The sequence below is a fragment of the Hipposideros armiger genome, unplaced genomic scaffold (assembly GCF_001890085.2).
Source record: "Hipposideros armiger isolate ML-2016 unplaced genomic scaffold, ASM189008v1 scaffold_461, whole genome shotgun sequence".
NCBI lineage: Eukaryota > Metazoa > Chordata > Mammalia > Chiroptera > Hipposideridae > Hipposideros > Hipposideros armiger.
The window spans coordinates 1,723,562-1,734,676 of NW_017731811.1; positions in this window are offsets into that span (position 1 = coordinate 1,723,562).

Here is an 11,115-nt window from a genome sequence, read left to right on the forward strand (position 1 = left end):
CAGGAGAAGGAATGGGTAACGGCAGTGGAAATTGGCGGGCCGAGTATATAGTAGGCACTTAATCCATTAGGTTTACTAGATTCTATTTACACGCACATACAATGATCCTTCCTCAGAAGAGGCTGTTTTCTAGAAGTTTCCCTCCTCTCCATCTACTCACCAGCTATTGATAAAGCACGTGGCATTGTTACTACAAGCTGGCCCCGAGGCTTCGGGCGGGATTTCTAAAAAGTCACCGCTCAAGTGAGTGGTAAAATTTCAGATGCGATGGGCTTGTGGGCGAGGAAAAGAAAAATCAAAGTGAGAGACGGCTGGAGCTGAAACGGCTTTTATCTTTGTCTTTCCCCAGGTTGCAGGTTGACACTGACCACTCCCTGTTTCTCTCCGTAAGTGATGTTTCTAGCATTCCAAGGAGTGTCTGCAATGGCATTAGATGCAAAAGATTGCACGATTTGGGGGCAAAGGCATACACTCCACAGGGGTCTGATTCATGTACAAAACAAAACACCCGCCCTGCCCTGGGACTCCATTACACTGGATAGATGGCCTGCATACCTGATGACCATTCTCTTCCAGGTAAAGGGTCACTTGCAAGCAAGTGCCTGGGACAGGGAGGCGCTTTAGTTGGGCCTAAACCTCTCCTAGCAGTTCGTTCCCTTCCAGCAGAAGGCTTCCACCCTTCTCTTTAATTGCACAGCATCAAAGAGAAAGCTCTGGCCCCACTGACCACTCCACAGTATGGGGGCAGGAGAGGGGTCACCTGGTGTCAACAGCTTCTCTCCAGGTGACAGGTTGATGGACTTGGTCAACAGGTTAAATTGCTTCTCGGGGACTTTTCATGAAGTTGAGTGGCTTTACTTTAGCTACCGGTTTGTTCAAAGGTAGGAGGTGATCACCAGTTTGAAGGGGGCCAGGGGTGAGGGGACGCCAAACTTGGAAAGGTACGAATATGTCACCGGGGAAAAAGGACTCATTTTTCTTTCATCTAAAAACTTCACCTTAGGGCGAACTCGAGCACAAACTCAAATGTGTGGTGATCTCCTTCCAAAGGGGACCAAGGAATTTTGAACCAGAGCTCTCACTTACACATGTGAAGGCTCAGTGACATCTGTTGGAAGCACCCTTTCTCAGTCAGTTCAAAACCAGTGGTCGTGGCAGCAACTAGCAAAGCTGAGGTCAGCAATGGGGGAAAAATGAGATTCCACGGCCCTGAAGGAACAGTGACTGTGACCTCCTGCCTTTCATTTGAAATTCAGCCATCACGTTAGCAAAACAACATAGTTTGGGATGGATCCTAGTTTGCTCATGTGATATATAGGTCTCTAATATGAATCTCATACTTAGGAGTAAATTACGAACATGCCAGCTCTGAAATATGTTTATGTACATGTACTGCAATATTTCATAAACTACTGGCAGTCATTTCCCGCCTTTGATAGAGGGAGAGGCAGTGGAGGATAAAAAAAATAAAGAATGTGTACAAGTGAAAGAGGCTTTCGAGTCATCCCAAGTTGAGTGTATGTGGACATGAATCTCAAATGTCCAGTCAATAATTATAGCCGTCAACATTTCTTCTTATCCTGCCTTGCTTGTTTTAACGTCCACAGTCGGGAGACTATAAATTAAAGGGACTAGAATAATTAATAAGTAGTATACTGAGTTGAAAATGCAATTAAGGTCTCTATGGTGTGTACACACCCGCTTCTGTTTACTACACGTTTTTAACCACACATACCTAAAGCCCTCCATGAGAAAATAGTCAAGAAATCATGGCTGGTACCTCTGAAAGCTGTGAATTAAAAAAACGGCATTTTCATGAGAAAAATGTGGCCAACCGAATTTTATTTTTCAGTGCAGTGATCTTAGCCTAAAGCTACCAGTTCTGCTGATTACATTGAACATTTCAAATGTCAGGGTTTGGCCAATACAGATTCCCTCCATTAGGCACTGCTCAGCTCCCTTTCCTCTCTCTGCTCCCTTGAAAGTGGAAGAAACCGAGATGGAATCTCCTTATAACCAAATCACAACAGAAGAGTAAGAGAATCCAGCTAGAATGCAAGGCCTTCAAATTTCATTTCCTCAGCTGAATGCTTGCTATCAGCATGAGAGCCCTCTCAGCCCTCAAATCTTCCGTTCAGATCTGCAGAGTTCTACTGAAATCCAGATTGAGGCAGTGTCTATGCAGAACAGAGCAAAGCCGGGATTTCCTGACTGTAGAGAAATAAATGTGGATCCCAAGAAATCAAAGGACAGGGAGAGAGGAGAGAGGGGTCTCTTGGTGGGTGTGGATGGACAAGGGTGGACCAAGGCTTAGGGGATGGGGGTGAGAGGCTTCTAGCGGAAGAAACATCTGATTAAGCAGATGAAAACGAGGGGCCATGGCTTTCTCAGACAGAGTCTTACAAATCCAGCTCTCAGTGGCTGCTGTTTCACAGTTTCCAATCAGTAAATGTTCAACCTGGTGATTTAAGAAATGAAAAGAAAGAGGTGGAAGGGCGGCAAGTGACGCGTGGTTGCCATGTCATTTTACCCCTAGGGGTGACCTTTGGGTGGTGTGAGACACGCAGTTAATGTGTGGGTCCCAGGATGGAGGAGGATGCTCTCACTTCCTCTCAGTCAGAGACTGCAGCCTGACCCCTGGGATGGGAAGATGTTACCCATTAAGTCTTAATGAGATTTTCTGATGGGGAAACAGTTGGACTGGAAAAGGGTTTTCTGAAGGCAATTTCACTCGGATCCACAACTCTTTACGGAGGCACTAGGACATGCAAATCCAGAGCCTTACAAAGCTCTAGACGTCACACAGGGAACACAACTATGAACAGCGCCCTGTCCTCCAGGTGGGACAGACCATCGGGGAGAGAAGATCGTATGAGAACGAGCAACAGGACACGGCTGGCTGTGGTCGGGGAGAAGGGGGAGGCATTCAGGAAGTGCTCCCAGAGGCGGTGGCTTTTTAGATGATCAGCTCGTTATGCTGGGGATGCAGAAGTGAAAGGGACCTGCAAGGGAACAAAGCTGTGGGTAGGGGGTTTAAGGAGGTGGGCGACCACAGACCAAGATGCTAAGTGAAACGTAAGTCACAGAGGGACGCCTGTCACTGACATTGACCATGAATGAGTGACGTCATGCATTCTCAATGGTGCGTCATGCTATCACCCCTCAAGGGGGGTGAAAAGTGGTTCTTCGTGGGAGGCAGAGCAAAAAATCTTAGATATTGCAATGATACACAAACAGAGGGCCTGATACACAAACAGATACACAGTATATCCGAGATATTCACATTTAATGGGAGAGGAGGAAAGGTGACTAGGACAAAAAATGATCTAAAAAAGCTCTTGGGTGAAGGGGCAATGATAACGACATAAAGGACTGAGAAATAGTAGCAGCACCTTTCCCACGAAGTTGCCTTTGTCTCTCAAAGAGACTAAGAAGAAATCTGGGGCAAAACCTCAACCCTCAGGGCCGGCCGAGTGGCGCGTTGGTTAGGAGTTGGCTTGGGACACCAGCTCTGAGCAGCAGGGCCCCGGTTCGGTTCCCACATGAGGGCCAGTGATGCTGCGCCCTCTACAGCTAAGATGGTGAACAACAGCTCGACCTGGAGCTGGGCTGCCATGACCTACTGGAGTGGCTCGCAGCCAGCGTGAGTAGGCGGCAGCTGGTGTGAGCTGCCGAGAGCCACCGTGAGCGGCCGTCCAATGGCTGGTGAGCGACTGCCTCAACCGGGAAGAGCGCAATGATAATACCAACATGGGCCAGTGAAGTGACGTCCTCCACAGCTAGACTGAAGAACAAAAGGACAACAACTTGTCTGTTCCTTTCCCCCAATTGCCCAATAAAATCTTTAAACAAAACAAAACCTCAACCCTCAGCAGGCACAGGTGACATTTCCAGAGACCTGCTTCCTGGGTGCAGCAACAGGGCCAAACCTCTCCACTCTCCATGGCTCCAAAGGGGAGACCTTAGGAGAAGGGGTGACAGAGCAGGGAGGCAGGGGAGTGGAAGAAAGATCATGCCACTCCTGGCTTCTCCCCTCCATCAAAAATAGGTCACAGACTTGCATTTCGTGTATTTATTTTCAAAAGTCTATTTTAGAGGCTCACTACTCCCTATTAAAAATGAATGATGCCTTTAATCGTTGGTTTTCTTTCCAAATTACAAAGGCAGGATGTATTCATTATGGAAATTGGGGAATTGCAGCTAAGACGAAAGGACACAATCAACTAACACCGACTCACACAATCCTATCATCCCCAAAATGAACACTTCGTGACCTTATTAGATTTCCCCTCCATCAGGGAGACCCAACAGGGTAGCTGAGAGCCACACGTGGTTGCTGAAGACCTGAGAGGTACCTGGTCCATGCTGAGATGCGCCGTTAGTGTAAAAGGCACACTGGATTTTGAAAACTTAGTAGAAAAAATGTAAAGTGTATCCCTAACACTTTTTATGTTGACTACATGTTGAAATATATTGTATATGCTGTTTTAAATAAAAAATATTATTAAAATAATCTCACCTGTCCCCTTTTTTTTTCTAAATACGACTACTAGAAAATTTAATATTTACCTACCTGTTACATTCCATTGGACAGTTCTGGTCCAGACTTGCCTCTGAGACACACGTGTACATACCTTAGACCACAGATAATGCAAATTCTCCTACAATCCCTTTCTCACCAAATGTAGACTGGGCATCTGTCATGGAGATACATAGCCACTATGTTTAAAGTGAATGTTTACATGCTAAATAATGCTGCATTTTATGGATGTCACTAAACATATTAAACCAGTCCCCTAACAGTGGACACTTAGGTTATTACCAATTATTCACTTACTACAACCCTGCAATGAACAGCCTTTTAACTATATCTTTGCACACAAAGCTCCCACAGGAGTGTGGCAGAGTAGAAACAGCAGGGTTTAAGGCCAGACAATACTTGATTCAAATCAACTCTCAGCTTTTAACTAGCTGTTTAACGTCAGGCAAATTGCATCTCTACCTTCCATCTCATTGTCTGAAATGAGAACCGTTCCTTTATTTTTCAGTCCTGTTAGAAGGATCAGAAAGAGTATTATTTGGGGCACACTTCAGACCCTCACTATGTAACAGCTACCATTTTTAACCCTGTACATAGAACGCTGAAAACGCTATTGGTAGAAAGTTCCAGAATGTGGACACTCACATCACCATCACCACAAATAAAATTACAGAAACTATAGAAAAACCACTTGTTATTAAAGGCTGAGCCATCAGTGAGTCTCTGAGTTGAAATTTGAAATGTCTGGAGAGAGTGTGCAATATCCACAGACCTTGTCCTTGTAGGGAAATTTTCACTTATTTCAGAGCAAAATCACTCATCCCAGACTTCCAGCCCTTTTCTTCTTGTTCAGCCCTCAGTGACACACAGTGTTAAGGTACCATTCCAGGTGGCAGTAACAATGCTTCAGAGACACGATGCTTACAGTTTGGTTTTAGGATAATAACAATTGCAAAGCAGCCCTGTGGATTTGAATGTCTAACTTAGATTTGAATGGCTCTCACCTCTGACTGGAAGACAGGGTTCAACAGCAATATCACCCCATTTTTAAGATGCAGCGCTGAGGATTATAACCTGGGAGGCACGCAAATGGCCCAGTTAGATACTCGGCAAAATGGTGCCTAGAATGAGTATAGACTGGTGACAAGGAAGGGGAGCAGAATGCGCTGGGGTCTTCAAGGGCTCAATCAGGCCATTGATACCTTGGCGATGGAAGCTGGTTGGGGCGATCAAAGGAGCGTGACAGATAACCCAACACACTCCATTAACCTAAGGATGCCCAGAGTTGGTCTTGCCAATGGATCCAAGAAACAATCAAGTGGCAAAAGACAAGAGAGTCAGAACTTCTTTACACAGAGAGTAACCCTGAGCCCTGGCGGCCACGCAGCTTCTATGGGATCCTTGTCCTCCAGGAAATTAACTGTGCAACTTCAGGCAAACCACTTAACCTCTCTGTTCATCAGTCTCCTCAATGCCAAACAAGGGAATCCTAGGGCTGATGTGAGGATTAAATTAACTACTGCAAATCAAGGGCTTGCTTTTAGCACAAGGAGCACAGCATCCGATGTGAAGCAAGCTCTCAAAAAATGATAAGAGGCTCGGTACCTTCCACTACCTCGACGTCTTGTGACATTGTTTAAAGACAGGTCTCCATTTGCTTCTTGGATTTTGATATGGCCCTCTCCTGGTGCAGCAGAGCTCTTATATACAGACCTTCCAGAGTTAGGTACCAACTCTATAAAATATTAAATCCTCCAACACGCATGTCTCAAGAGCTCTCATGCACAGAGCATGGGCTCAGAGTTGAAGATACAACATGACCTGCTTTTCTGCCCCTCCCCCGCTCCCAGGGCACAGCCATAACTCAATAGCATTGGCCCAGGTTACTATGCAGTGATGGGCAAAGATGCCCAAGCCACCTGAGGAGCCAGTCAGGGAGTGGTGATGCTAAAGCTTAGACAAGATGGGCAAGTGGGAATTTCCTGGGCAGAAAAGAAGAAGTCAGAAGTGAGAGCATTCAGAGAGGGGAAACTGCCAGAAAAGGCCTGGAGGTGAGAGTCCACGAAGGATTCGCAGGTGGTTGGAAGGGAAGAGATGGTGCAAATGGAGGCTGGAGACAGAGGCCGAGGCCTGGTTCTGAAGAAGATTGCCTGGGGACTCAGACTCTATCCTTGCTCTTCATGATTAAGCGGTTGCACCATTCAAAGCAGTTAGAAGAAAGAAGGAACCAGAAGCCATAGCCGGCCATTTTCCACTTGCAGCCTCGACACCACTGACATCCACATGAGTTTCTGAACAGCTCTGTGGGACAGAACTGACTGAGTGATTTGCCCGTGTTGCCCCCAGCATGCCGCTGAGTGGGGAGGCACCTGTGACCCACGGCCTCTTGGGTCCTGGGCTCTGCTTCTTCCAAAGAAACAGAGAGATGAACAGGCTTCACGCAGCAGAGCCGTCCCAGTGCAAACAGACTGACCCGCATGCGTTTGCGGAGTCTGGCGACACTGCATTGAAGGGGTAATTATCAGAGAGTGAACAAGAGAGGAGTAATGGGGACCCTTCCTTACCCAGAGGGCTTGTCATCAACGAGCAGTTTCCTTGAAAATGAGTGCATGCCTATTACACAATTTACGAAATGTGTGTATTTACGCGTGCGCGCGTGCTTTAAGATTCTGGCTCTGCCAAGTATGGGAGGGTAGTTCAAGTGGCGGCCAGAACACCAGATCTGAAGTCAGAGACCTCGTACCAACAGCAGGTTCGACAATTCCTCCTAACATAAATCACGTTAGCACTAAATTATTTAATTTCACCTAAAGTGGGACTAAGAATGCCTAACTTGAATACCTCTTGGGTTTGCTGTGTGACCCAAAATGGAGACAGGATATGAATGAAATAGATCAGCTCTGGGACAAGTTGGTGACATTAATGAGTAGGGTGCAGAACTGAAAAGCTCATGCCACACCCAAGGCGTTTCACAGCCACCAAAGCCCAACAGGTTTTTGGACAGTGACCCAGTTTTGACAGATCTGATTTTTCATGAGAACCCCAAAATCTAAATTTCTAAGTAAAAATTCTCGATTTATTTAAATGCTGGCAACGCATTCAACTTTGACACAGAAGGCCATTGAGCACGAAAGGCCGGTGGACTGTCCGTCTGAGATATCTGCTCTGGCCAAATGCACGGCCTTTGCTTGCAATTAGCAAATGGAGCAGCGGATGGAAAACGCTTTCTGCTTTGCTCATGAGTTACATTTCCACTTACTTTTAAGCCCATAGAGGGAAAGCTTGTAATTTAAAATTTCGAATGAATGAAGAGATGGGGGAAAAAAACCCCACAAAACTTTCAAAGAAGGACCAGCCCCTTTCTTCTTTTTGGTTATCCAGGAAAGGGGATGTTCTCACCAACAGTGCACAAAGGTCCCCTTTTCTCCACATCCTCCCCAGCACTTGTCATTTGTTGCTTTATTGATGATAGCCATTCTGACAGGTGTGAGGTGATATCTCGTTGTGGTTTTGATTTGCATTTCCCTGATGATTAGTGATGTTGTGCATCTTTTCATATGTCTGTTGGTCATCTGTGTGTCCTCATGGGAGAAATGTCTGTTCAGGTCCTCTGCCCCACTTTTTAACTCTGTGTGTGTGTGTGTGTGTGTGTGTGTGTGTGTGTGTGTGTGTGTGTGTGTGTGTGAAGTTGTATGAATTCCTTATATATTTTGGGCATTAACCCCTTATCTGATGTTTTTATCGGTGAATATCTTCCCCATGAAATAGGTTGTGTTTCTTTTTTTTCATTTTGATAATGATTTTCTTGGTGCAGCCACTATGGAAAACAGTATGGAGGTCCCTCAAAAAATTAAAAATAGAACTAACTTATGACCCAGCAATCCTGCTTCTGTTTATGTATCTTAAAGAAATTAAATCACTGTCTCAAGGAGATATATGCACGCACATGTTCACTGCAGCATTATTTACAATAGCTAAGATATGGAAGCAACCTAAGTGCCCATCAATAGATGAATGGATAAAGAAGAGGTGGTGCATATGTACAATGGAATATTACTCAGCCATAAAAAAGATTGAAATCTTGCCATTTGCGACGACATGGATGGACCTAGAGGGTATCATGCTAAGTGAAATAAGTCAGAGAGAGAAAGACAAATACCACTTGATTTCACTTACATGTGGAATCTAAAATACAAAATAAATGAACAAACAAAACAGAAACAAATTCCTAGATACATAGAACAAACTAATGGTTGGCAGATGGGAAGAGAGTTGGAAGTAAGGGTTAAAAAAGTGAAAGGATTAAGAAGTACAAATTGCCAGTTATAAAAAATCATGGGGATGTAAAGTACAACATAGGGAACATAGTCAGTAATGTTGTAATAACTATGTGTCGTGTTAGTTGGGTGCTAGGCTAGTCAGAGGGGATCACTTTGTAAATTACACAAATGTCTAACCACTATGCTATACACCTGAAACTATATTGTATGTCAACTGTAACTGAAAAATAAAAAAGAAATCAAACAAAAAAAAAAAGAAAAAAAGAAAAGAAAAAGAAAGGGAACATTTCATATTTGGCCTCTGCCCGCTCTTCCTTCTTTTCCTGCTCTGAATTCCGAATTCCGAGGCCAGGTGTGCAGGACCTGAGAATTCCCTATGCTTCTCCACCTTCCTTCTTAGCCCCAGCTACTTGTAGGGGTTTTGCATCTTCCTTCCAGAGTCTTTCAATGCCCTCGCTTGCCTGCAGGAGGACTGCAGCCTCTTAAAGCCTGATCCTTTGGCAGCATGACATAAAAGGTTACACCCACTGTGACCTTTCCTGGTAAACCCTTTTCTATATAAAGGCCCTGGGTGCATAACAATTCTGAGAAACACGGTGATGCTCTCCAACAGTCTATAGGTGAAATGTCTTCATCTAAATGCAGCCACAGTCCACCGAGGACCTCAGGACCTGGGGTATAGACGCCCAGGCTTGGACTTCAGGTAGTTTACTTTCTTGGGGGGAGGGCTGAAAACTAAGGAAACAAAAGGAAATGTGTTATAATCACAGCAGTGGGGCCAGAGCTTAGAGGATGAAGCCACTGACTTCAGGGGCTCAGGTAGGACGGATTTCACGGAGAAGATACACACAGAGCAACAGTTTTATCAGAAACGCTGTGTTTGCATTTTAAAAATAAAAAATAAAGATGCAACTCCCAAACAAATTGACTAAAGACACGAGAGACATGATGAAGATGGTTTTCCCAGAGGAAGAAACACAGTCAGTTCAAGAGTATATGGGGGGAAAGGTAGACGTTGATAGTTATTAAACACGCGTAAAACAAATAGGTTCTATTTTTGGTCAAGCTGGTAAGTGGAAAGGATTTTTATAATGCTACTCTTCATTATGAAAGAAGATTTGGGGAAAGAATCTCTCTGAAACACTAATGTTGAGAGTGTAAATTGGTTTAACCTTTCTGAAAAGACAATTTAACAATGTGTATCAAAAGGCTTAAACATTTGCATAACCTTTATTCAAGTATTTCCACTCATAGGGACTGATTCCAGGGAAAGTCCTGGGTGTGCTTAAGATATAGACACAAGGCTGCCCTTCACTGTCCCTTTGTTATGGTGGAAAACCAGAGATAACACAAGAACTCAGCAATTGGGAACTACGCAAAATAAAATATAAAATAAAATAAAAAGGTCTGGCATCCATTCCATGGTTTACTCTTCAGCTTTTACTGTTACTCATGCAGCCCTATTTTTATAGAAAGAAGCTTTGCAACGAAGGAAATTTTGCACAATACATAGTTACACTAAAAAATTACGATGCATATGTGCGGTTGATATACAATGTGTTGAGCCAGTGAGGAAGGGTGGGAAGGACAGAGGAAGAAGGAGAGAGAGGAAAAGAGGAAGGGAGGGAGAGGGAAAGGGAGAGAGGGGGAGAGAGAGAGAGAGAGAGAGAGAGAGAGAGAGAGAGAGAGAGAGAGACTTAGATGTGAGTTGGGAAAATCCTTTCTCCTTGGGGATATAGGTAAAATTGACACAAAGCTCCCATCTCTATGACCTTGGGGAGCCTAAAGACCTCCCAGGTTTCTACAAATTCCCAAGTGGCTTTTGTTCTTATTGCCTTCTCTGCCCTCCAGGCTCCTCCTATCAAATTTAGTATCTCTCTACTGCACCATTTTCAGAGTCAAAAAAAAAAAAAAAGGAAGTAAAGGAAAAGGAAGTGAAGGGAATAAACAGAACAACAAGAAGAAATGGAAACAGACCCACTCCTGCAAAACACCTGAGAGTGTAGTAAACTTTCCTGAAGCTTTGGAGTCCTAGTGGGGGTGGGGGTGGGGGCTCCCCGGGTAATCCTGAGAGTTCTTGTCCTCTGCTCTGATTCCTTTCTTTCCCTCTCCTGTCACTCCTGGTCCTGGAACCCCACACTTCCCTCCTATTAGACAGAGCACTGTGGTCCCTGCTCTCACTCCCAAGCTCCCCAGATCAAACCTGTGCAGGGTTCCTCAGACAAAGGCCCTTCTACTGAACAGGATGGAGGCATCTCTCCTCGTCCGCGGCAGCTATACATAGCAGCACTTGCC